The sequence below is a fragment of the Myodes glareolus genome, chromosome 19 (assembly GCF_982192425.1).
Source record: "Myodes glareolus chromosome 19, mMyoGla1.1, whole genome shotgun sequence".
NCBI classification, from domain to species: Eukaryota; Metazoa; Chordata; class Mammalia; order Rodentia; family Cricetidae; genus Myodes; species Myodes glareolus.
In genome coordinates this window covers 30,004,115-30,028,468 of record NC_142044.1, presented here as the reverse complement: position 1 = coordinate 30,028,468, position 24,354 = coordinate 30,004,115, and the positions used below count along the sequence as shown (strand labels likewise).

Sequence of the window (24,354 nt, the reverse complement as noted above, 5' to 3'; positions counted from 1 at the left end):
TACCTCTGCCACCTGAGCACTGGGATTAAAGGCATGTGCCACCAAACCTGGTCAAGCTCATCAGGTTATTGCAGCTCTATTGTCATCACTGTGACAAAGTCCCTGACAGAAATAGCATGAGAAAGGAACAGTTGGTTTTGCATCACAGTTTCAGAGGGTTCAGTATGTGGTTACTTTACTGCCATTCCAGGGTCCCCTGCAAGCCATCACCTGCCAAGAGGAACACATTCATGACAGACAGGAAGAAAAGGACTTGCAGACAGAAATTCCTAGATGGTGCAGCTCCCAAGAACATGGCCTCAGTGACCTACTTTTTCCAACTAGAACATACTTCTTACCTTATCTATGAATCCTTCAAGGGGTTAATCCTGTAGTCATGTCAGAGACTTAATGATCTAATCATCTCTGGAGAGTTCCTCAAACACACACTCAGAAGTGTGTGTCAGCAATCTCCTAGGCATGATGTCACTAAATCAAGTTGACAATTGAGATTAATCATTACAGAATCCCTTAAAAATAATTAAAGGATTCTCTGGTTTTTTTTTTTTTTGCTCACAGAAATGCTTAAATAGCTAATTAGCATTACCTTTAGGAACATGGAGACCAGTTTAGGTTTTAGGCACTGCTCAAAACCTGGATTAATCTGTCCTTATACCATAGAGCCATGTGTGCTCTGGATCTGATTTTGATGTGTAATAATAGGAGTTTCTTACCACAGATAGACTCTTAGTAACAGAGAGTGATAAAGACCTTCTGCTAGCCCCGGGGTGTCCCAAAATATCCTCTTCCCACAGGTAGCACATTTACACATTTGCTTCTTAGATAATACTAGGTGAGGGAATTGGGGTGAGACCCAGGGGATTAGAACTCTTCCTGTGAAACCATGGAGATCTGAGTTTGAGTCTCCAATACCCATGTAAAAAGTTGACTGTGACCTCACATGTCTGCAATCCCAGAACTGGGGAGTGGAGACAGGTGTATCCTGGGAGTTTGCTGGGCAGCCAAAATGGTGGTAGACCTTGTTTCAAAGCAATAAGGCAGAGAGTAATAGAGAAAGACATCTAATATTAACATCATGCAGGTACACATGCAGGCACCCACACAATGCCTTACATGCAACATACACAGGTGAATTTGTATGCACATGCACACACACTTAGAAGAATCTACGGTTTTCTTGTTCACTTAATGCTTTCCGTTCCTCAGCGTATACTCACCCAGATAAATTTCATTCATCCCACTCCTCAACATTTTATTTTTCTTTAGATCAATAGTTTTTATAGAATTTTCAGTTGCAGAGTTCTTTATTCCAAATGTAATCTTCAATAGGACCCCTGCACATAAACTAGAGATATAATAAATTGCTTCTAGGAGCATTTAAATCTCCACTTTAAATTGAGAAAAAAATGATACTAGCTTTTTAGAGAATCCCCAAAGTGAATGTTCAGGGGTTGGTCTGAAAAGTGAATCCAGGATAGACTAGTGTAAACTGGACAGTGTCTATCCCCAGGGACTCTGAGTAGGGGAAGATCACATGATCAATGTTTGCCTGATAGCTAAGAAACTCTACATTGACATGTGACTTGGGTAATTGTAAAAGTAAAATGCTTCAGATCCCCAAGTGGCTGCAGCAGGCAGCCAGTCCCAGGCACTGACCGAGTAGTTTCCCAAGTATCTACAGTGGGCCATAAGGGGCAGCAAGTCCCAGACAGAAAGCCATGTGGATGGATGAGAGACTGAGATGTATAGACATGCCATGAGACCACGCTGCAGGTCTCCGGGGCAGCAAGACAGAGACATGGATAGGCATGCCATGCAGAAAGAAGTTGGATATTTATTTAGTGGGTTATGTAGGGTAAAGGGAAGAAGGGGAGAAGAGGAGAGAAAGAGAGAGAGAGAGAGAGAGAGAGAGAGAGAGAGAGAGAGAGAGAGAGAGAGAAACAGAGTGGGGGGAGAGGAGCCACAGCAGTAGCTACCTCTCTGGGATAGAGACAGAAAAAAAGGGAGGGACTCAGAATGGAAGCTGAAGATCAGCTTGCCTCAGTGGAAGTAGGGAGGAAGTGGGCATGGCTTGTCTCTTAAAGGGGCATTTCCATTTCTCTCTCTCTCTTTTTTATAACAAAAAGGCAGGAGTTTAGGCACAACAGGTTAAAGGAACTTGGGTAGTAGATTCTCGAGACTGCTTCCTGTTTATTTGTGGGTGTTTCCTTGGGTGGGGGACCTGAGAAAGCTGGGTGCTGGTCACATCCTGGTGGTAGCTAGTCTCTTTGCTCCTGTCTCCTGTTTGTGGTATGGAAATTTCTGGTGTGTCCTACACCTGTTTAAGATATTGGCAGAACAGAGGACAAAGTTAAGGGAAAAAAAAAAAACATTTTTAGGACCAGGGAATTGAAGGGGGTGTATCCGACTTGCTTAAAGTGGATCCTTCAATTTGGCTCCCTGGAACTCACAAGAATTTTTTGGGTTTGTGAAAACAGAAGTTTTAGACATATACATTGTATAAACGGTAGTATATTTATGTCAGAATGACTATAACAGATATTTTTGCACAATGAAAAGTATTTTTAAGACTATGAAAGGCAGGGAGAGAGAGAGATTTGATAACTTGTATTTGTCCTCATACCTTTACAACTTGCAGGTACACACCTTAATAACTTATATTTGTATTTTACTGAAATTTGTTTGGTGAGGTTGTCCTTTTAAACTGACAAAACCTCTCAGCTGTCAAACTATATCAGAGATTTTTGAGAAGGATAAAATTTTACTTGAGTTATTGATTAAAAAATGACAGAGAACTTACTTGGTTGGCACCTAGAGCTACTCCTCAGGGTCCTCCATGGTCGCGGTCACTGAAGGTCATATTTGCCTTTTGCTGTTTAGCACAGGGCCTGCAAGGATCCAGAAGATCCTGTGGGCTAAGAAATCTGTCGGAAGAAAAGCAAGCCTACCTTGACCTGAGGAACTAAGCTCTTGATTCCAGTGATTCTTTCCACTGTCCGATGATCTTTAGTTCAGATGTAAGGCAGTTTTTCCCAGTAGTCAGTGCTTGACAGTTGAAACAAATTGTTGATGGACATTGTTCTGTGTGCCCATTTGTCTTCTGTCTTCTTTGGAGGAAGTAGGGTGCTGCTGCTAGGAGACAATCTGTCTCTTTTTGTTATAAAAATAGTCTTTTAATAATTAAATATTTAAATACCATATTCCTCAGATCTTTGAGCATTGAGGGCTGTTTATCAGGTGTAACTACAGTATAGAATCTACCTGGAGAGTTGGGTCTGAGTTTGGCTGTACTGGCTCTTAACTTAAAAGGTAAGACTTATACTCATAAAAAGACAGAAAGAAGAAAAAACTGCTTGCGATAGAAGGCTAACAGCAGAACTGACAATAGTAGAGAACAGCTTAATATATTTTAAATCAGGGTTGGATTAAATATACCCCATTGTTGTAAGAGACTTAAAATACATACCAATTTAAACCATGAAACTTACTGCTTTGTAGTCTGGAATGAGATGCAATAAACAGATAATTATAACATTTAACAGTAAACATAGGTGCACTTAAGTTACATGTATGAACACACACACAGAGTGAACAGGAATTAGGTGAAGTAGATGCTCTTTTTGGGCCCTGTCTAAGGCAAGCCACTGTGCAAAACACACATGCAACAGATTCAGCACCAGGGGACCAGACAGGGAATACCTCAGTAAAGATGGGAGGACTTGGTCACCTGACCTGACTCTCAGTTAAGATGGCAGTGAAGTCACCTGACCTCAGTTAAGATGGTGGTAAGGTCACCTGACCTCAGTCAAAATGGCAGCAGTCACATGTTGTATAGAAAAGCCACAATTTTTGAGCTGCAGAGATTTTAAGTTTAATAATAAGAGAGACCTAGAGACCTGATCCACCCCCATGCCACAAGCTGCAATGGGGAGCAAAAGGCTAGGATTGAAAACAGCCACCTTGTGGATCTGACCAATCTGTTGGCAGCAGTAGAGGTGGCAGGGACAGTTTGAGGAAACTCCTTTCATTTGCCTGTGTGCTGACAGTAGTTAGAAAGCTCCCATAAAAGTGGAGTTGGTGGGACACTGGTGGAGTGAGGGTAGGAGCTGAAGAAGTCGGGCATTAACGCCTGGGGTTTTAGGGCCTCTAAAAGGCATCCCAGGGGGAGGCTGGATTGATGGACATGTATGGCTTGCTACCCATAGCTGAAACTGTGAAAACCCACAAAATATGGCGATACCACAAGGCCTATAGGAAGACATCTCCCTCTATAGGTGGCATGTAAGTCAATGGCGAACACCGCAGGGCTTGTAGGAGAACATCCTTTACCTGCAGGCAGGGTGCTAAAGCCTGGCAGGATCTGGTCAGGGTGACTCGGAAGCCAGAAAGGCCAAAGGCTTCTCTGAGCAGCCTTTCATGGTGGGGAGAAAAGGAAAAGAAAAGAAAAAAGGAGGAAGAAAAATTTGAGGGACTCTAGGCCCCCAGTTGTGGGAGGACTGACCCTGGGTTGTCCAAACATAATTTCAGCTAAGGAAAGTAATTCAGAGATCAATGTCAGTGAAGGACTCAACCGTAGTCATTAAGACCATGGTTGGGTGCTGTCCCCCCATTTCTAAGAACACCAGAAAATTGCCAGGAGCATAACAGTCAATTCCTCAGGCTTGGAGAAATGATTAAGCTAATCAGATTGGGGGAAACTCACCAATTGAAGCCAGTGGTGTGCATAGAAGTCACACTCAGGTGGAATGGAGATCTGTTATAAAGAAACTTGGTTCCTGAGCCCAGAGTTCCAGATGTCCTCAGATGGCCACCCATGGGTGGGAGGAAACATGGAGAGCCTGGCCAAATCATGGTACCATTGTTATGCTAAAAGTAAAATGCTAAGGATCCCGAGTAACTGCAGTGGGGAGCAGGTCCCGAGAGCAGCCAGTCCCAGGCATGGATGGTGCAGTTCCCCAAATGGCTCTACTGGGCCACGAGAGGCAGCCAGTCCCAGGCAGGGAGCTACGTGGTGGTAGGTGAGAAACCTTGTCAAGGCAAGGCAGCTTCTGTCTCTCCCTTCTCCCCACTTCTCCCCTTTCCTCTTCTGTTTCTCTCTCTCTCTCTCTCTCTCTCTCTCTCTCTCTCTCTCTCTCTCTCTCTCTCCTCTTCTCCCCCATTCTCCCCTTTCAACTCCATAATCCACTAAATAAATATCTAACCTCACTCTGCATGGCATGCCTATCCATGTCTCTGTCTCTTGCCCACCGCGTGGCTCCCTGCCCAGGACCAGCTGCCTTTGGAGACCTGCAACATGGTCTCATGGTATCCCATCTGTCTGTCTCTTTTTGTGGGACTAGCTGCCCTGTAGAGGTCTCTCACCCACCATGTAGCTCTTTGCCTGGGGCTCACTGCCTCTCGTGACCCAATGCAGCCACTTGGGGAACTGTTCCATCCCTGCCTGGGACTGGCTGCTCTCAGGACCCACTGCTGTCTGCAAACATTCGGGGATCTGCAGTATTTTGCTTTTACCATAACAACTTGTGCTTCTGCCTTCTTTAATTATGCTGCCTAAGGAAATGGTTCAGCTTCTTTACAGCTATTTCCTCATCTACAAGTGATCAGGACTGGCCTGGAGAATCCTCCAATTCTTCAAGCTCCACAGGTTTACAAGACAGGCCTGCTTTTAACACATGGTGCTGATCTTCGTCATAAATCAGTGGTTGTTGTAGAGCTCCTTACCACCACCTGTGATCATCCCAACTTCTTGATTCATCAAAAGGCTCTCCAAGTGTTCTGGGTAATTTTTACAATATTTAACCATTTAAGCTACCAAAATCCATTTTAAAACTAACTATTGAATTATTATGTTATAATGATGACAATTACTATAGCAAACTTTCAGTTCATGAACAATCTCAAAAGCTGATACCCACTTTGAGTCTCACAGTTACTGTAGCTGATTTGCTAATGTCTCCCAGATTAAGATTGGGTTGACATGGAACGATTAAGTAGGAACAGTGTGGAAAACCTTAATATTGGGTCAAACCATCTCCATTTGGTTGGATCAACAGCCCACTAACAGAAAAGAGACAATTTACCCACCCAGCAGAAATCGATTCCAACTGGATGGGTTAGTAGGAGGCTCATGCAGGACCCCTAAAAGGTCCTGTTTCAGCTTTCTGGGAATGTAGAAGTAGAGTGAAGAAAAAAGAAATCCACTGTTGTGTCTCAGGAGACTTCTGGATCCTACTGTCCAACCTCTTTGTTCCAGAGAGAAATACAGACTAGCTCCTTGCTGCACCCAGCTGAGTCTCTCTTGTAGGTCCATTGAGAGGGCAGAAATAGGTCCCCTTCCACCTCTCCTTTCTGCATAGATTTCTCCTTTGATACCCTTTCCAAACTTATAGGGGTTCTCACAAGTATTAAATATATCAGAGCCTCCTACTCTCTGTCTCAAACTAAAAGTGAGAATCCAAGAGTCATGAGAAGGGTCAGGGCAGTTTTGTAAAGCTGCCAAATCTGATGGGATGGATTTTCATGCTATTTATTTTATGGATTGCAAAGGTTCATACTCATTTAGCTGTGAAAGCTGAACTATTCCCAAGTTGTCTGCAAGGACAAAAGCTGCAATGTGAGCTGCAGCCTTTGACACCAATCTGAAATGCAACTGAAAAGTAAACGATCATGAACATAGAAGGGTTCTACACCAATGAGAACATAGGTGGAAGTCTGACCTCATAAGAGTGGAGCTGAAAATGAGAGAGAGGGAGAGCAAGGGAGCAAGGGGGATTAGACAGAGAGGGAAGGGAAGGAGCAAGAGATGAGGGGGAAGGAGTTCTGTAGGTGCCTGGAACATGCTTGATACTCATCGTTGGGCTGCATGCAACTTCTGCTATTTCCACCACTCACGGTTAGTTAGTCTTTTGTCAAATCTTCAGTGCTGCTGCAACTAAACACTGAAGTGGTGTCTCCATCACAGCTTCAATGCCTTAGCTATTAAAGGCACTAATTCTGAACGTTGGAATTCCCTGGAGGGACAAGGGAAACCTGGAGTCTGAATCTACATAGGCAAGGGAAGAATGGTATTATGGTTACCCCTGCCACGTGAAACTTCTTCACAAATCAGAAAATGTTTAAACTTCAGTTTAAAGAGAGGAATTGGTCCAGTAGGCATGGCCAGGAGAACATTTCACTCAGAAGAAATGACATGAAGTTCACAAGACTCAACAGTTGAATCCTTTAGACTTATAATACAACTGTTGAGTCTTGTGGACGTCGTGAGAAAAAATACAAAGATCATAGGAGCCAATCTCCTCAACATTGAAAAATGGAGTGATATATTTACAATTTTAAAAATAATCTAGCATAAACTAGAGTTAATTGCATGGTACTAGATTGTGATTATAGACGTTATTCTGATTACTAAGGGTGGGGTGTTAATTGTCTGAACAAATGCTAAATAAAACACAGAATACTGCATTTCTGGTCAGTGTTTTCAGTTTCCTGGCTCTCCTGTTGTCTGTAATTGGGAATCCTGCTGGCTGATGCTTTAACTCTAATATTGTGCGTTTTCATATTAGTATTTCCATTTGGTTCTTTTTCTTTTTTTCACAAGGTCTGTGTCTCTGTTAAAATTCCACAGTTGTTCATTCATTGCTGTTAACGTATAACGTGCTTAAATAAATTTAGGAAGTCCGTTCTAAAGGTCTTGTGTGCTGATTTCAATCCAATGATCTGGGTCATAGCAACATCAGTAATAATTTTCTAGTTTTGTTACAGATTGTGTTTTCTTGCTTGCTGTCTGCTAGTCAGTTTTCACCGTATCCTGGGTAGTATCAACCTTCAGTGTCTAGAGTCCTGATTTTGTTGTACTTCTTTGGAGAATACTGTTCTGTTCTGGCTGGTAATTCACTGGCAGAGAGACTGATCCTTTTAAGAGCTGTCTGTGGATTTTGCTAACTTGTATCCATCCAGGGCTTCCTGGAGGAGAGCTGCTGACACACAGCAAGGCTTGGAGGGAGGGGAATCAGGAAGTTTTGCCAGGTCCTGGTCATCCCTAGGCATCTTGACCTCTAAGTGTAGACAGCTGTCTAGATACTGCTGCATAGGAAGAACATCTATGTCTTCCTCCTTGGGCTAACTGAAGGCCTTTGCAAGCGTAATTATGACTATCATGGTTGTTTAAAGCACAGCTCTGTATTTCAAATTCTCAGGATTAAATAAAATGAAACTCACCTTCAGGCAACTCAAAGCATAAACCCTCAAGGTAGGGCTATATCCCATTTACTCTTTAGAGGATCCCAGGTTACATTTGCTATGTAAACAGAGTTGATACCCTACAGTAAAAAGATGTGTGTGCCCCACCAGAATGTCTTTGGAAGGAGGGGAAATGAGATAGGTCACTCTAAGGGTAAGTGGAGAAGCTTCCTCATGTGTAATAAGATCAATAGGAAATAATTAATCCCTAGGGAGCTATCCACAGCAAAACATAGCAAGGAAATTGATCGGCGCAGGCAGCATCTGCAATGCTGATGTCAATGGCCTTGAATCTGAGGAACTGAGGTGGTGTTTTGGCCTTTCAAGCCAGTGCTGTGCTTCAGTGAAATATGCAGCATAGCTCAAAGGAAAGGTGTGTCTTTACATTTTCTCACATGACAAGGACTGTCCTTTGTGTGTCTTTTCCCTCTCTCCATATATATAGAGAGAAGTGTGCATATGTATATATGTATATATACGCATATATGTATATATACATGTGTATACATGAATATATGTATATATGTATATATACATATATGTGTATATATGGTGTATAGAAAATAGTAAATATAGAAAAATATGACAAACACTGTGATTAAGAAGCAAAACTTCTTCCTAAACCCATCATTTCAAACTAACTACCTTTGTTTTTTATCAAAAATATACATAGGTAACATATATACACTTATATATGTATACAGCAAGCCCTCTGTATCCAGGGGTTCAATCAATCAAGCATTGAAAAAAAGAAAAAAATGATAACAATAAAAACCAGCTCATTGGGCTGTTGCAAACAACATTGGCTAATACAAAGACATGGTGAAAAGCTTAGAATGATTCTGGCTCACACTAGGCTTCATTAGGTACTAGAAAGGGGGTGTGGTAGAGGAAGATAGAGAAAGAGAGATAAGTGGGTAGAGGGATAGAGGCAGGAGGGAGCAAGGTGCACAAAGGACATTACTTTTGTTAGAGAGGAAAATAAAAGATAAGAACTTAGAAGTGATGAGGGCAGAAGGTAGAAATCTGAAGTTGAAGGCAAAAGAGCCCAGAGAAAAGTGGCCAATTTCTGTCTTGGCTAAAAGCTGGCAATGTCCATAGTTTCATTCTAGCCAGAGGCCAGAGATGCCAGGAATATCTAAACCAAAATTTTTTCCAGTTTCACCATGGCAAGAGACTGGGGGGTCCGGTAAGGGGATTCTGGTCTTCTCTCATCCCTTTTCCATAAAGGAATTTACTTTTCTGGAAATCATCCTAAGGATATGATTAAAATTGTGAAGACCTCAACACATCTCATCCCTCTTCCCTTCCTCTGTCCACTAACACCTTATTAACTTCAAGGCAGTGTTGCTAAATGGAATCTCACTGCTGGGGACCCCTATGCTGGACAGTTCTGCCTTTTTTTCCTTTTCAAATTTCCTATAATAAACACTTCTTGCTAAAACTCATCATCTGTGATCCTTGAATTTTATTCTTCCAGTCTGAGAAAGAAGAGCTGGGACACCTCTGGCTTGGCTTGGCTTTGCTGGCCATTGAATTGCCAGAGCCTTAGCCTCGCAAACGCTGAGCAATGCTATGTCACTCTTAAAGACACCCAGGTATTCCTATAGGACTTCCTAACCTCAGAGTTAAGGCTGCAAGATTCTTTTTCTTGTGTTTGTTGAAGCGGTCTCACTCTTCAGTCAAGGTTACCCTGAAATTTACTATGCAGTGCAGGCTATCTATGAACTTCCAGGAACCTTCATACTAGACTCCCAGGTTCTGGGATTATATGAATCTCATGTCCAGCTCCAAACAATTGGCTGTCCTGGGGACTATTGTGTGATACTCAGATACTTGGCAGCATCCCTAAGTTAGTCAGTGCCAGCAGCATCCTCTTTCTGAAGGCATCATAATCAAAAACATTGTCAGACATTTCAACATCTTCCCTTGGGGAACCACACTACCTTAAGTTGAGAACCAATGATATAGGCCCATCATATTCTTCTCCCCTTCTCTCACTGGAAAACTATTTCTTAAGCAAATGCACATGTTGAAAAATCTTGAGACTCACGAATTTTATTTATATTTCTGCCTTTTCAGTAAATACCACATCATAATCACTTCCCCACATCATTAAGTATTTGTTACAAATGTTATTTATGGGTGCTGCATCATAGTCTATCCTTCCAGCACATTCTTTTCATTTTTAATGGCACACTAATTGTGAAGCAAAACTTCTTTCTAAACCCATCATTTCAAACTAACTACTTTTGTTTTTATCAAAAATACACACAGGTAACATACATATACATATATACATATATATATATATATATATATATACATATATCCAGTGGTTAAATCAATCAAGCATTGAAAAAAAGAAAAATGATAACAATAAAATCCACTTCTTTGGACTGTTGAAAACAACATTGGCTAATACAACATTGGCTATTGTCAAGTATGTTAGTTCCACATTGGCTATTGTGATGTATGTTAGTTCAATGTTTTACTAACCAATATCAAAACATCTCTCAAATACCTACATAGTACAGAAGTGTGTGTGTGTGTGTGTGTGTGTGTGTGTGTGTGTGTGTGTGCATGGGCGCACACACATTCATGGAGACATAGAGACATATCTTTATCTTTATATCCACTTTTTGTGTTTCATGGAGTGAGTTTCTAGCAGGAAAATTGTTAAAAACAAGAGCCATTAAAGTCTGGCAAAGCCTTGATATGCATTGTCTGGTTGCTTTCCAATGCAGCTGTCCACACCCACAGTCAGCAGCACAGCACATGGATGGCCTGGTTCTGATTTGTGCTAACTAAAGGACCCCGTTTCTCTACACTTTGTAAAAAAAAATGGAATACAACACTCTCTGCATAGTGAGTAATAAACGATGACGGAGCAGTGCCCCAAATCCAATAATGTTCATGAGGAGGAGGTATGACATGGAACTATCTCTAAATCTATTTGTCAAGAAGCTAAAGGGCCTCAAGCAATGGAGACCAGAGGAGGATTTCTCATTGCTGGAGCTTAATCAACTGCTCAGGAGGTAAGGATGAAATCTAAGGCTGAGACTGATGACTGACTGCTCAACACAATATCAAGTAATCCATTTTCCATCCCATTAAGGATAATTCCAGGTCACCTACAGAAAGATAGCATACTTTTTGTAATAACAGAGGATCCCCCCACACACACACACACCTGTTGATTCACATCCCCATTTGGTAGGCTACTTTTAGAAAGAGAAGGGGAACCCAGACTATGGGTAGCTGTGTGACTCTGAGTCCTCATGGAAATTTCTGCACCCAGTGTCTCCTTTGCAGCCGAAGGTAAGTCACAGCCTTTCTGAGCATCAACCCAGCATCTAGGCTCGGGACACCTGCCCCAGGCCTCTTGAAACTATCCATCACAGTCTAGTGAAGACCACATGGACTTCTGTGGCAACATGAAGTGTATTTTAAGCAGAAGCAGCACATTACCAAAGTTGGAAACATCAAGTAAGAGGAACAATGAAGGAGGATGCAGATGGTGTGATGGTTAACTTTGTCAACTTGACACAACCCAGAATCACCTGGGAAGTCTCAGTCAAGTCTATATTGGGTTGGCCTTTGGGCATATCTGTGGGTGATAGTCTTGTAAGCTAACTGATGTGGGGGAATTCAGCCCACTGTTGGTGGTGCTACTCCCTTGGAAGAGGTTTCTGAACTTTGTAAGAGTGGAGAAACCAAGTCTAGCACAAGTGAGCAAGCAAGTGAGCATGCAATGCACTCCTTTTCTGCCCTGGACTATGAACGTAATATGATTGGCTACTTGATTCCTGCCTGTCTTCCCTGCAATGATGAGCTATAAACCTGGGATTGCAATCTGAACTAAACCTCTTACTCTGCTAGGTTTCTTTATGTCGGGGTGTTTATGGTGATAACAGAACCATCCAGGGAAGACAGTAGAGGAGCAGGTCAGGCTGATGATTACTGAGGCTGGTGGCAGAACTCTGGTGATGGGTAGTGGTCAGAAGTTAAAACCAACCCTGACTGGCATTGGCACTGTTCTTAAACTCACACTTGGAAATGGACTACTGCCATCCCAGATTGATAGATAAAGAAACCATAACAGGGAATACTTGCCCATGAGACAAAATCCAAGCTCATCTTTATAACATTACTGCACACGGGTTAAGATCCAGATCTTACCCCAGAGATGGGCAGTAGCAGATGTCATAAACAGGTAGAGGGATCCTTGGATTAGGGACGTTCCAGGGTTTTTTTCTTCTAGAGGGCAGGCAAGCATCCCACACTGGAAAGCATCCCATAGCACAGATCTGTTTGCCACACAGGAAGTTTCACTTCTGAATTAAAAAAAAAATTCCTGTGACCGTTATTGGGGTTCCACACTTTAAACAACAGCCAGCTGAGCCTGGACTAGGGTGAAGCATGTAAGTCAGCCAGGGCAAGTCTAAAGAGACACCCACTCCTAAGTGCAGGAGTAGCTCTTGGGAAATAGAACTTGCTTACATTCTATACTATAGCACCAAACACCATTGGTAGTGTCTCCAAGGATCTGAACAGTGGGTGGGAGGGAAGGAGTGAGAGAGAGAGAGAGAGAGAGAGAGAGAGAGAGAGAGAGTACATGTATGTAACACAATCTTATGAGAAGATAAGAACCAGATTCTGATGTCTCTGACTCCCAGACAGGACTGCGAAAAGACATCGTACCCCTTCAGATTACAATGGCAGGAAGGGCAAACTTGATGTCCAGTGACAAATACAAACAACACTTGCCTGAAGAGTTAAGAGGAACCGCTCTGGGCATCAGTATTAAAATGATACTATTAACACATCCCTACAGGAAGGGCTGGCCTTTCCACCTCCAGTAATATATGCTGTGAGAAATGGACCATCATCTGGAAAGCATTGGAGGATATTATTGATGAGTTAAGGGTGATGGTGCATAGGGATTTTCTCCTAATTGAAACATTCCCTTCTGTGGGAAGCAAGGGGGATAATAAAACTCAAGGAAACTTACAAGGTTTAGGAGGCTTCCGGAACTCACAAGATTCACAAGGCTCTTTCCCAAGGTTGCAAAAGCAGTAGCAATTGCTGGAAAAAAAAAAAGACTGTCCCTTCAGTTCAACCTACCTGCCTGCAAGTTGTGCGAAGAGATCTAGAGATGCAGTTTTCATGCATCATTGCCCTTGCTGTGGAGGGCATTTTGGTGATCAGCTGCCTTTAAATATCTACACTCTTGCAAGTAGCCCAAAGAGGCTCATTGGCTGAGTAATTTACATGAAATCATTTTCTTGGTCTGCCCTTGGTTCTCCACTTGGGATGGAACAAACAGACATTTGTTCAGCTCTCCAAGAATATTTTGTATAAATAACAATAAGAAACAAACAAACAAAAAATAGACATCTGTTTCTGGTCACTTAATATGGCAACCTGAGTTCTGCACACAAGTAAATTGACATTAATGATGAAAGATAGTTTAGACTTTAAAATACCCCAGGAATTTATTAGTCATTGACTCATTTAGAAAATTGATAGAAGGATGAATAAGCCTGGAAAAAACAATTTTGAGCACAGAAGTAGACAAGCAATATTGTAAAACATTGATGGTTAATGGTAAGAGATTAACAATAACCAGTCATGCTTTAGAGGTAGTAGAACTGAAATTAATAATGAGGAGGGTTCTGGGATGTTTAATTAGTAAAGAGCCTGAGATAATTTGTGCATCACAAGGATGGCTGAGATAAAGAATGAATCTAGAATTTGTTTAAAAAATGATTGACAGAGTATGGCTATTGGAAATAAAGGTTAGCAACAGTAAGGAAACATTCTTGCTCTGAATTGACAGCATGGAGATGGCACACTTGCTCGGGGCAGCCTCCTGCAGACACAGTCCACGTCCGCTAGAAGGAAAAGTCATTCGTGTGGATGTGCTAGTTTAATATGTTCTTATAGAAACCTTGACTTTTGTTGGTGACAATACTGAGACATTCCAGCACACTCCCACCCAAACAGGTGGAGCACTGAAATTTTAGGCAAGATAATTAGGGGTGAGGGGGGATGATGATGCTCAGGCACTGAATGATGGCTATGGGAGAGTTTTCATGATGAGAATCCCAACTCCACTTTTCTCAGCAACATGATATAGTAGCCATGAAGGGTTGACATAAAGAGCTGCAAATAGCTGAGCTGTAACCCACAGACAGTATTGAGCGCCAGAAGACAGGAGCCAGGGGACCTTGAGGAACATCCAAGCATGCAGAAGTTTTGGCGATCAGATACCGATTCTAGTCTCTTTGTATTGAAAACAGTCAATTACCTTCTTTTCTATAGAATAAACACCCCACAAGGTGAAAGAGGTCTCTCCTAGTCAAGGCAGACAGCTACTGGATACCTCCCATTTTTTTTTTATTTCTCTCAGTGTGGATTGAACTCTTGGAGGGCATATGCTGGGTCATATTTATTCCCTGTTTTTCAATGCATTCATTGAGCCAATGTAAATGGAAGGAACGCAAATTAACAAAGATACCATCTAAACGGCATATAATAGGTAACAAGTAGAAGATTTCATCTCATTAAGACCTTTGCTAGAAATGTCAGAAAGAGAGGAGACAAGAGTTTGGTGATTGCATGTTACTGAGGACAAACATTTATTAAGTATCTATTGTGTGCTGATGCTCTGCAGTCCCTCTCGCCAACATCATCTCGCTAACTCTGGATAATACACGGAAAGCACTGTTACACGGAAAGCGCTGTTATCTTCATCTGCTAAGTGAGAGCCAGTGGTTCAACAATGCGAAGGAACTAGCAGAGGGGACCTAAGGGAAGGGGTAAGGCCAGGTGAAAAACCAGTTGCCTCTGCACCCATAGTGCCCTCTTTGTTTTTTCACTCAGCATATGGCTGGCACAGCTTCTCTGCTCTCCTCTATTTGATTTCCCCTTTGTTTCTTGGGTGGCAGTAGCTGAACCATGCTCCACATGCCCATTTCCAATTATAGCCTGCAAGTCATATAATTTACTTTGTTGTTCCAGGGAGACCAAACAGAAAACACAACTGTGTGTTTAAATACTCATTAACCTCTCATAGTCCCTCCCTCTCTCTCTCCACCCTCTCCCTCTCCTTTTCCTCTATTCCTCTCCCTGTCTTCCTCTTTTCTGCTTCCTTTCCTTTTCCCTCTCCTTCTCCGTCTTTCTCTCCTGCTGTAAACTAAGAATGCCTACATTTAAACATCTTACTAGGAGTCATACGGGGATAAAGCTAGGAATACAGTGGAGGATTTTTTGGGAGGTGACTGTATCCTAAATGCTTTTATTGCTTTTCCCCTTGAGCTCAACATTCACCATGCTGGGCTGGTTCTTGATTCAATGCCATTGTTTGACCTTATCACTTGGAGATCTACAGCACCCATTTGTGTGGCTGTCTGTGTTTCCACTTCATCTCGTTCAGGAAGAGATGAATACCGAAGTGCTTTTATCTCTGAATCAAAAAGGTTAAGTTCTTCCCATGATGCACTTTATCCAGTCCATTTCACAGAAGGCTTGATCAGGGTCCCATTGTTGTCATTCCCAGTGACCACATTACTTTCTACTTTATGACTAATAAGAGTGTGAGATTTCAAGGCAGGCATCCTGGGTGTTTGGATGAACGTCATGCCTGTACATATATGAGCTTAAGAGTCATTCTACTAATGGTGTTGTGTGCCAACAGCATGGCTTTTCCACATTGCCTCCCATCAACCACTCAGCTATACATCTTTTCTCAATTCTCCCATTTCCATAGCTCTCTCCTCCACTTTGAGACTCTGTTCTACATCTAAATCATTGCATTGCCCCCTTGGCTATGGAATAATAGTAATGTTGCATTGACCTCACAGTGTTCTGAGGATACATACACATGTATCTCCCATCAATCAGAATTCTCTATGCAAAAAATACTGTCCTTGGCTGAGTCTTGCTATGGGCTTAGCTTTGTACACGTTGAATTTATGATCTGGAGAAAATATTTAAATGGAGATACTATCAGATGTTGTTACAAAGTTTCAGAAAAAAGCTATCGTGGGAGGTAGAGAAAAACAGGACTTCTGAGAAGAAGGTAAAAGGAGTCAGATGCACTACAGAAGTTAAATGCACATAGAGAAAGGAAGGGATGTGTTGTTGGGACTGCAGGAACAAGGTCAATGTTCTCCTTACATGGATAGCAGGGCAAACCGCACCACCAAATTGCAATGACTTCAGGAGATCAGAACAAGAGAACAATGTTCAGACAGAGCCCCTCACAGTGCCTGAAACACAGCGGGCTCTCAGTAGATAATTGCTTGCCATGGTTAGTTTGAATTGTCAACTTGACACCACCTAGAACCACCTGGGTCTCAGTGAAGGGTTTTCAAGATCAACCTGGTCTGTGGAGGGTTATCTTAATTGCTTTAATGGATGTGGGAAGGCCTAGCCAGAGAATGAGTGGTACCGGTTCCTAGCCTGGGACCTGAACTGTGGGAGAGTAGAGGAAGCTAGCTGAGTGCTCCACACTCACTTCTCTGTTCCTGGCGGGGAATGTCATATGACTAGGTTCTTCGTGGCGCTGCCTTGACTCTCCTGCAAAAATGGTCTGCAACCTGGAATTGTAATCATTTCCCCTTGAAAGTTACTCTTTGTCAGGGTAATTTATTGCAGTATCAAAAATAAAATTAGGAAAATGCGAATGAAGAGAAAATGACAGGGTGGGTACAGAGACCTTGAGAAGATGTCCTAGAGATATTGTTCTCATTATCCATAATTATTCTAACAGCATAAGAACACAAGCGAGAGGTCCAGTGTGACTTTTAAATGCATACAATTAAGTGATCAATTAAAGTATCAGAATATATGAGAATGAGATTGTGTGTTTCATTCACGATCAAAGGAGTTATATTTTCTTGTTGTTCATAGCATTCCAGTTCTGAGTCAAAAAAAAAATCTCTGTTTGGCTAATGAAAGGGAAGGTGACCCATCTTTGTTATTAATTTACACTCATCAAACTCCCTAGAGACTAACTCATTCAGTGCACGTCAGTTGAGGTCTACTCTCTTCTCCCACATGTCAATCAGAATATCCCTCCATCAGGTAGCAGAGTGACTAGGATGTGTAATGATGAGGAAGACCAGAAACTACATATCAGCAGAACATCTGATGTCTGGAAACAGCCCTGTACCATCATCCACTATAACTAGTCTCACGGTGGCTGTGGACTGGAAGGGACTACTTGAATCATCTTAGTGACAATAGACTTGGAACTATGGCTGACTGTTGGCGCCATTTTTTCCCCACAAAGACTGACCATATTAGTTGACCAGATACTGGTTATCAGGCAGTTGCCCATTCCCTGTGGATATTACTAGAGAGAACAAAAGTCATTCTTGTAGGGACTTCTTTGCAATGTAAGTGTAATGACAGATCCAAGAGCCAGTGGAGCTGAGGTGGGGGGACATCTGCCACCATCCTCCAGTGTCTGGTAGTGGTAAAGTAAACACCTCTTGAACAAATGAGCACACAGTGTGTTTGTGGACTGTGTGGCTGAGATAAATGCAGGTGGCCACCTCGGAGCCCCAGCTGTTTCCCTGACCTCATTCCTCCTCACCTGACTCTACATAAGCCAGAATACCTTTCTTCAAATTTGTTGCTTGTCCAGTTCCCCAAATCTCGTGGAAATCACACCAATGATGTGCGTGTGTGCATGTGTGTGTGTGTGTGTGTGTGTGTGTGTGTGTGTGTGCATACACAGATGCTTGAATGTGTGTGTGTAGGAATAAAGGAATACATCATTTCAAGTTTCAGTCCAGAACTATATAACCAAAACAGCTTTTGCTCTCATATTGAAGGTTAATACATAAGAATCACCATAATAATAGCTAAAGTTAAAAGAGCCATCGGGGTGGGTTTGCTGTCCCATCATAAGGATGGGAACGATGAATTTTGGAGGCTAGGTATCTTGCTTGCCTGAGGGGTTATTTTTAAAAGCTCAGACCTCATGTTTTAGTCAATTTGCTGCCTTACCTTGCATAAATACTCAATGCATCTAACACTCATTTCCTTTGAAATCTAAGAGAATGTTCATCTTAAAGGTTCCATTTGATCCCATGAGTCCTCGATGGTGGAATTTTTTTTTCTTTCTCCTTACCGCCTGGCCCCAGGCCTTACAGAGCCCTTGGTATTTCTACAGCGATTTAGATAAGGTCCAGTAGGTGGTGCTAGAGAGCAGGCACTCTAGCCAGTGGCTGTAGTGAGGCCAAGGACAAGGAGAAGTAGAATCCTGGGTGTTAACTGTCCTCCTGGATTATTAGACCAGTACCACAACTGTGCAAAGCACACACTACTTCTGTACTCGAGGCTAGAGGTTCAGGAAGATGCAATGATGGTCCCAGTCTCGAAGAGCAAGGCAGACTGGAGTTTACGGCCTAAATTAACATCTTAAAAATTCCTCTCTTTTAAGGGACTAGGGAGATAAATAGATCTTGTTGACGAATTCCTGTCTTGTTAGGAAAGAAAAATAGAATAGATCGTTATGAATGGATGGGAGAGGAGGGCTTGAATGGGAGAATCAAGTGGGGAGGGGAAGAGAGTGGGAAATGGGGGAGAATATGGGAGCAACAGGGACTATATGAAGGGTAGTATGGACACCTATTACAGTAGAAGCTTCCTAAAATACACCCAGATATGAAGGCAATCTAAATGAAATGTTCAAAGAAAGGGAGAAATAGAGCCCCAAATGGACATCTCCTGCCACCAAGTGAAACTCCCAATACTGGAACTGGGTTATAACTAATTGAGTTGTTAGTTAAGGAGGCTCTATGGGAACCCCCAAATAACTGGAACTGTTGCCAAGGTTATAGATTGCACTCCACAAACTGACAGCAAGGCTCCATTGATGAAGACAACACCTACACAACTCATTGAACATGGAAAAGTCAACTTGGTGCCTACATAGAGTCTTCATCCCTATATTCTAGCATCTTTGGTATAGGAAGGTACTCTGCATGTTACTGAAAGAGAAACAGAAACAAACCCAGCCACAAAGGTTTTGATCTACAATGGGGCTCTGCCTGCAAGATAGGCTAGTGCAGCGTTGGCACACAGATTGTGAGGGTATCAACCAATATCTGGTTTGACTGAAGGCCCACTCCATGAGATGGAACCCATACCCGGCACTGCTTGAGTGACTGAGAACCTGAGACTAGATAAGCTAGGGACCTAGGGTAAAAGCAAATACTACTAAAAACAAAATAAAAGAGCAAATACTACTGTTCTAAAGAAAGAAAGGAGAAAGAAAAAAGCTAGCAACAAAATGACTCCTGAAGACATAGATAAGTCTCTTGCTCAACCATCATCAGAAAAGGTTTCTTCTGCAATAGATAGAAAGAGAGACCCATAGCCAGACATTATGCAGAGAGTGAGAAACTTTAGAACATTCAGCCCTAAAAAAGATGTCTCCATCAAGCACCTCCCCTTGGGGCTCAGAGAACCCTGTAGTAGATGCAGAAAGAGAGTGTAAGGACCAGATGGGCTGGAGAACACCAAGAAAACACAGCCCTCTAAATCAACATGAGCAAAGCTCATATGAACACATAGCCAGGTCCTTTGCATATATATTATAGCTTCCAGTTTAGTGATCTTACGGGACTCCTGAGTGTACAAATGAGTGGGTGTCCATTTCTTGTGCCTTCTCCTGGGCTCTTTTTTTTCTGTTTATTTTATCCAATTTTGATGTGTTGATTTTATTTCATATTTACATTTTATTTTATTAGTTATAGTATAACATTATCCTTTACAAGCCTGTTTGTTTTCTGAGACACAGAAAGGGGGTGGATCTAGATGGGAAGGAAGGTAGGAAGGAACTGGATTAGAGGAAGGAGAAATCATAACCAGGACATATTGTGTAAGAAAAAGCTCTTTTGTCCATAAATGGGAAAAAAATTCCCTCTTTCATGTCTGTCTTCTTTCTTTCATTTTATTTAGGCAAGGCTTGCTTTGTGTTCAGAAGCTGAAATGAAAAAGACACCTGACCTCAAAGCATTGCCAGACAGGAGCCAAGCAATGGGTGAACATGTTTGTTCAGGTAAAGTTAGTAAAATATACAGAAAATAAAAGTCCCAGAGTATTCAGTTGGGAAGAACGGATCCTGATCCAGTGTCTCTCTGTGATCCCTCCCTGGTCCAGCACTAGTAATCATTCCTGCAGAACTGGTCATGGCATCTATCTCCTAAGGCAATCTTGCGAGCTCTTCTTGCAGTACACCATTCTCAATACCTTCCTTTTGTGTGCTGGAGCAGCTTCTGATCCTCACATTAACAGAAGGCAATGGATCTGACAAAACACACCCACTACACTCATCAAATGTAATGCTCAAGTCAAGCAGTGCAACTGCCTGTTTGTGTGCATTTTAGAATAGTGTATAGAAGAATCAGTTACAGGCACTGTGAAAAATATCTGAATGGACACAGCATTGCTCTCACCTACCCCTCATGGGTTGCACAGACAGCATCCAAGAGTCACGTGGTCAAAAGAAGGAGACGAGGTCAGATTGTACTTTACTTCTGGTTTACTAGTGATGGAAGTGTCCCTCTCCCTCCAAAACAAGCAAGAACAGGGATTAAAACTGAACCAACCCTGCTTGCCCTTCCTCTATGCAGGACGCACTTAGAATCTTGCTCTTCTCCCAGAGCAGCGACTGTGCACCAGCGATGTGCACCTGTTTCCACATCAACAGCTGTGCTATGGCTGTAGTCACTGGACATGGGCAAGCCACCTACTTAGCCAGTCTCCCAAAAATATGCTCAAAGACCAGGACACTAACAAGGGTCTTCTCTATACCTCTGTCACCTGGAAGAAAGTACTAACATGGGACCAAGACCAGAAATGTGATCAACGCATAGGAATCCCAAGAGGTTAGTTTTTCAACTTGAGCTTGCTAGAATGTACCTGTAAGCCCAGTGTGGGAAGGTTAAAGGAAGAGAAATGGAGCCCACAGTCATTGGAGGCTGGGTGATAAGGCCAACTGAAACAGAAAAGCATATATAATCAATTAGGAGTGGAAAATAATTTTCAAATGTCTAAATGTCAAATTAGATAACATTATTGTAGAACATGGAGAAAGTACTTTCTGAACTTCTGTTCTTAAAGAAAGAATTTGTAGTAAATGAAGGCAGGAAGAGAACATGGTAGGCATGGTGATTCAGACCTTTAATTCCAGCATGTGGGAGGCAGAGGTAGACAGATATCTGTGAATTTGCAGTCCTCCTGGTCTACATAGTAAGTTTTAGGATAGCTAGAGCTACACAGTGGGAACTTGTCTGTGGTGGTTTGAATAGGAATGACCCCCATAGACTCATATGTTTGAATTATTGATCCATAGACAGTGGCACTATTAGGAGGTGTGGCTTTGTTGGAGGAAGTGTGTCACTAGGAGGTGGGTTTGGAGGTCTCAGGGGTTCAAGTCCAGGATCAGTGGTTCACAGTCACCGAAGACTTGCTACCTGTGGGTCCAGATACAGAACTCCCAGCTACCTCTTCAGCACCATATCTGCCTGCATGCCACCAGGCTTCCCACCATCATCACAATGGACTAAACCTCTAAACTGTAAGTCAGTTCCAGTTAAATGTTTTCCTTTATAAGAGTTGTGGTCATGGTGTCTCTTCACAGCAATAAAACCCTAACTAAGACGCCATCCCAAAAAGTCAAAAAGAAAAAGGGAAAAGACAAACAACATATGCAGACAACTGTTTCCAAGAAGTGTACCCTACAAAGAGACGCTACAACCTCTTGCCTCAGTTCACAGGAGTTTGGGGTGAACATGAGGGCATGGGAGAAAGTTCTGAACATTTTTTCATTAAATGCAACTTCAGGCACTGTAACATGAAGGGGCCTGCTTATTGGGGTTTCTGTCCCGCCCGGTACCCTACAGCCGGCAAGTCCCAAAGAAAATCACACAAAGTCTACTTAGGTTATAAACTGATTGGCCCATTAGCTCAGTCTTCTTATTAACTAATTCTTACATCTTATGGTAACCCATAATTCTTATCTGTGTTAGCCACGTGGCTCAGGACCTTTTCCAACGGGGGGGGGGGGGGGAGCAGGTTACATCTTGCTTCTCTGTGGTCTGGGCAGAAATGGTGAGGGAGTTTCCTGCTTCCCAGAATACTCCTGTTCTCTTTGCTCCACCTCTACTTCCTGTCTGGTTTTCCTACCTATACTTCCTGCCTGGCCAATCAGCATTTATTTAAAATATGATTGACAGAATACAGACAATTCTCCCGCACCAAGGCACTGTAAGAGTTGGAGGTGTTTTGTTTGACCCGTGATAGTAAAGTTATGGCAAGAGTGCCTGCTCTGGACACACGTGGTCCTGTACAAACCAGAAGCTGGTGGGGATGAAGGATGTGCTGCTTTTCTCCTTTATGATGGCATTGTTTTTGTCTTCTGAGCACCACAAATCACCTGTGCACTAGGTCTGCTAAGAAACAGTGGTTGTTCAAGCTTTTTTAGTGCTGTTAATGAAGTCTGGACACCTCTGGTTTCTGAGTTCCCTTCTGGGTTATGTAATTTGACACTTTTCTTGAACCTGCCTCCTGTGTTCTGGCCATGCTCAGGCAGTTGTACCTGTGGGATCCTTGGTCTAAAGTGGGATTGCTTCGGCAGACACAGAAGTACCCCAATCTTTCTGGGTTAACAAGTCTGTGAAAACAGAGAAAGGCACAACTCTGGATGAGCCCAAGGCAGCGTCCACTTAAACCCCATGTCTGGAGATGTAACTTATGGTACCTTACTTCCTTTAGGTTTGCACCATATCGTATTTCATCTCCACCAGGAGAAGTTCTCTTGAGGCTGTTTCTGAAAGATGTGTGTACATTGCCCAGACAGTGCCCTCTGCTTCTCATTCCTTCTAGGTGAGAAGAGAATGGCTACTTCAAACCCCAAGGTGACGGGCAGGTCTGAGGACAGTGGCTTGCATAGAACACCTGGCTCTTGGTGTGGCACTGTTCTGTGAGACAGCAATGGATCCCTATTTTATTTGCCATAAGGACGGGAAAGAAATAGATGCATTTGCTGTGGCAGCTGCCCTATCTGAACTGTATCTACTTCCTCTCTGGAACACGTGGAAAATCATAGTGGGAATAGATGGTTGGTAGTATGTGTGTGTGTGTGTCTGTCTGTCTGTCTGTCTGTGTGTGTCCATGTGTGTCTCTCTGTGTGTGTTTGTGTGTGTGTGTGTGTACTAGTTTTTAGTTAACTTGACACAAACCTAGACATACCAGGGATGAGGAACTCTCAAATGAGGAATTTCCTCCATCCGACTGGCCTGTAGACATACTTGTGGAGCATTTTCTTAGTTGTCATAAATGATGTAGGAGTACCCACGTCACTCTGAATATTGCCATCTCTGGTGACCCTGAGAGGGTACTGTAAGAAAGTAGCTGAACGTGAAGTAATGTTCCTTCATGACCTTGCTTTGGTTCCCACCTTCAGGTTGCTGTCTTGTGGATTCCCTTTACTATGGACTCTAGCCTGTAAGTTGTAAGAAATATTCTCCTTCCCAAGCTGCTTTTTCTTATGGTGTTTCAGCACAGCAACAAGAGTTGTAATTCTCCCCACCTCTCTGCATGTGTGTGTGTGTCCATGCACACGGAGCATATACATGGATGTCTGTGTCTCTGTGCATATGTGTGCATATGTCTATGTATATGCATGTGTGCTTGTATGTATGTACATATGTATACGTGCCCCTCAGCCTACTCTTTATCATCCTCATGTGCCATACTTGCCTGCTTCTTTGTTGTCTCCTTCGCCCAGTCAGTGAAACTTAAGTTTCATGAATACCGAGTTCTTCGACTTCATTAGCAGTTGCCTCTATAAAGTCTGGGAAAGCACCCAAACCACAGAGGCTCAAGTAAAAGAGTACACAAGTAAAAGAAAGGGCTGGGGGCCTAAAAAGTGAATGCGAACATAGGAAGAAGTGGCCAGGGATGCCTCTAGTGAGGCAAGGCAGAATGACATGTGTGGTGTGGCAGGAACATGAAACAACAGTCATGTAGGTCACTTCCAAGCATGAACTTCCAGGATTCATGTCTGGACAGAGAAGAGTGGAGTAGGAG

At 42.6% G+C, this 24,354-nt stretch overlaps 1 long non-coding RNA gene across 5 annotated transcripts in view; it reads right to left on the bottom strand.

The window, feature by feature from the left end:
• The window catches only part of LOC125415221 (uncharacterized), an 80,583-nt gene that overhangs the window by 13,997 nt on the left and 42,232 nt on the right, over nucleotides 1-24,354 (bottom strand). For 2 of the 5 annotated variants that reach the window (XR_014997984.2, XR_014997981.2), the window contains exon 2: nucleotides 2,949-4,838. This is a non-coding gene — a long non-coding RNA (uncharacterized LOC125415221). Of the gene's footprint in view, nucleotides 1-2,800; nucleotides 4,839-24,354 lie in introns of all 5 variants that reach the window. The other 3 variants (XR_014997985.2, XR_007236562.3, XR_014997983.2) reach the window with 3 other exon arrangements.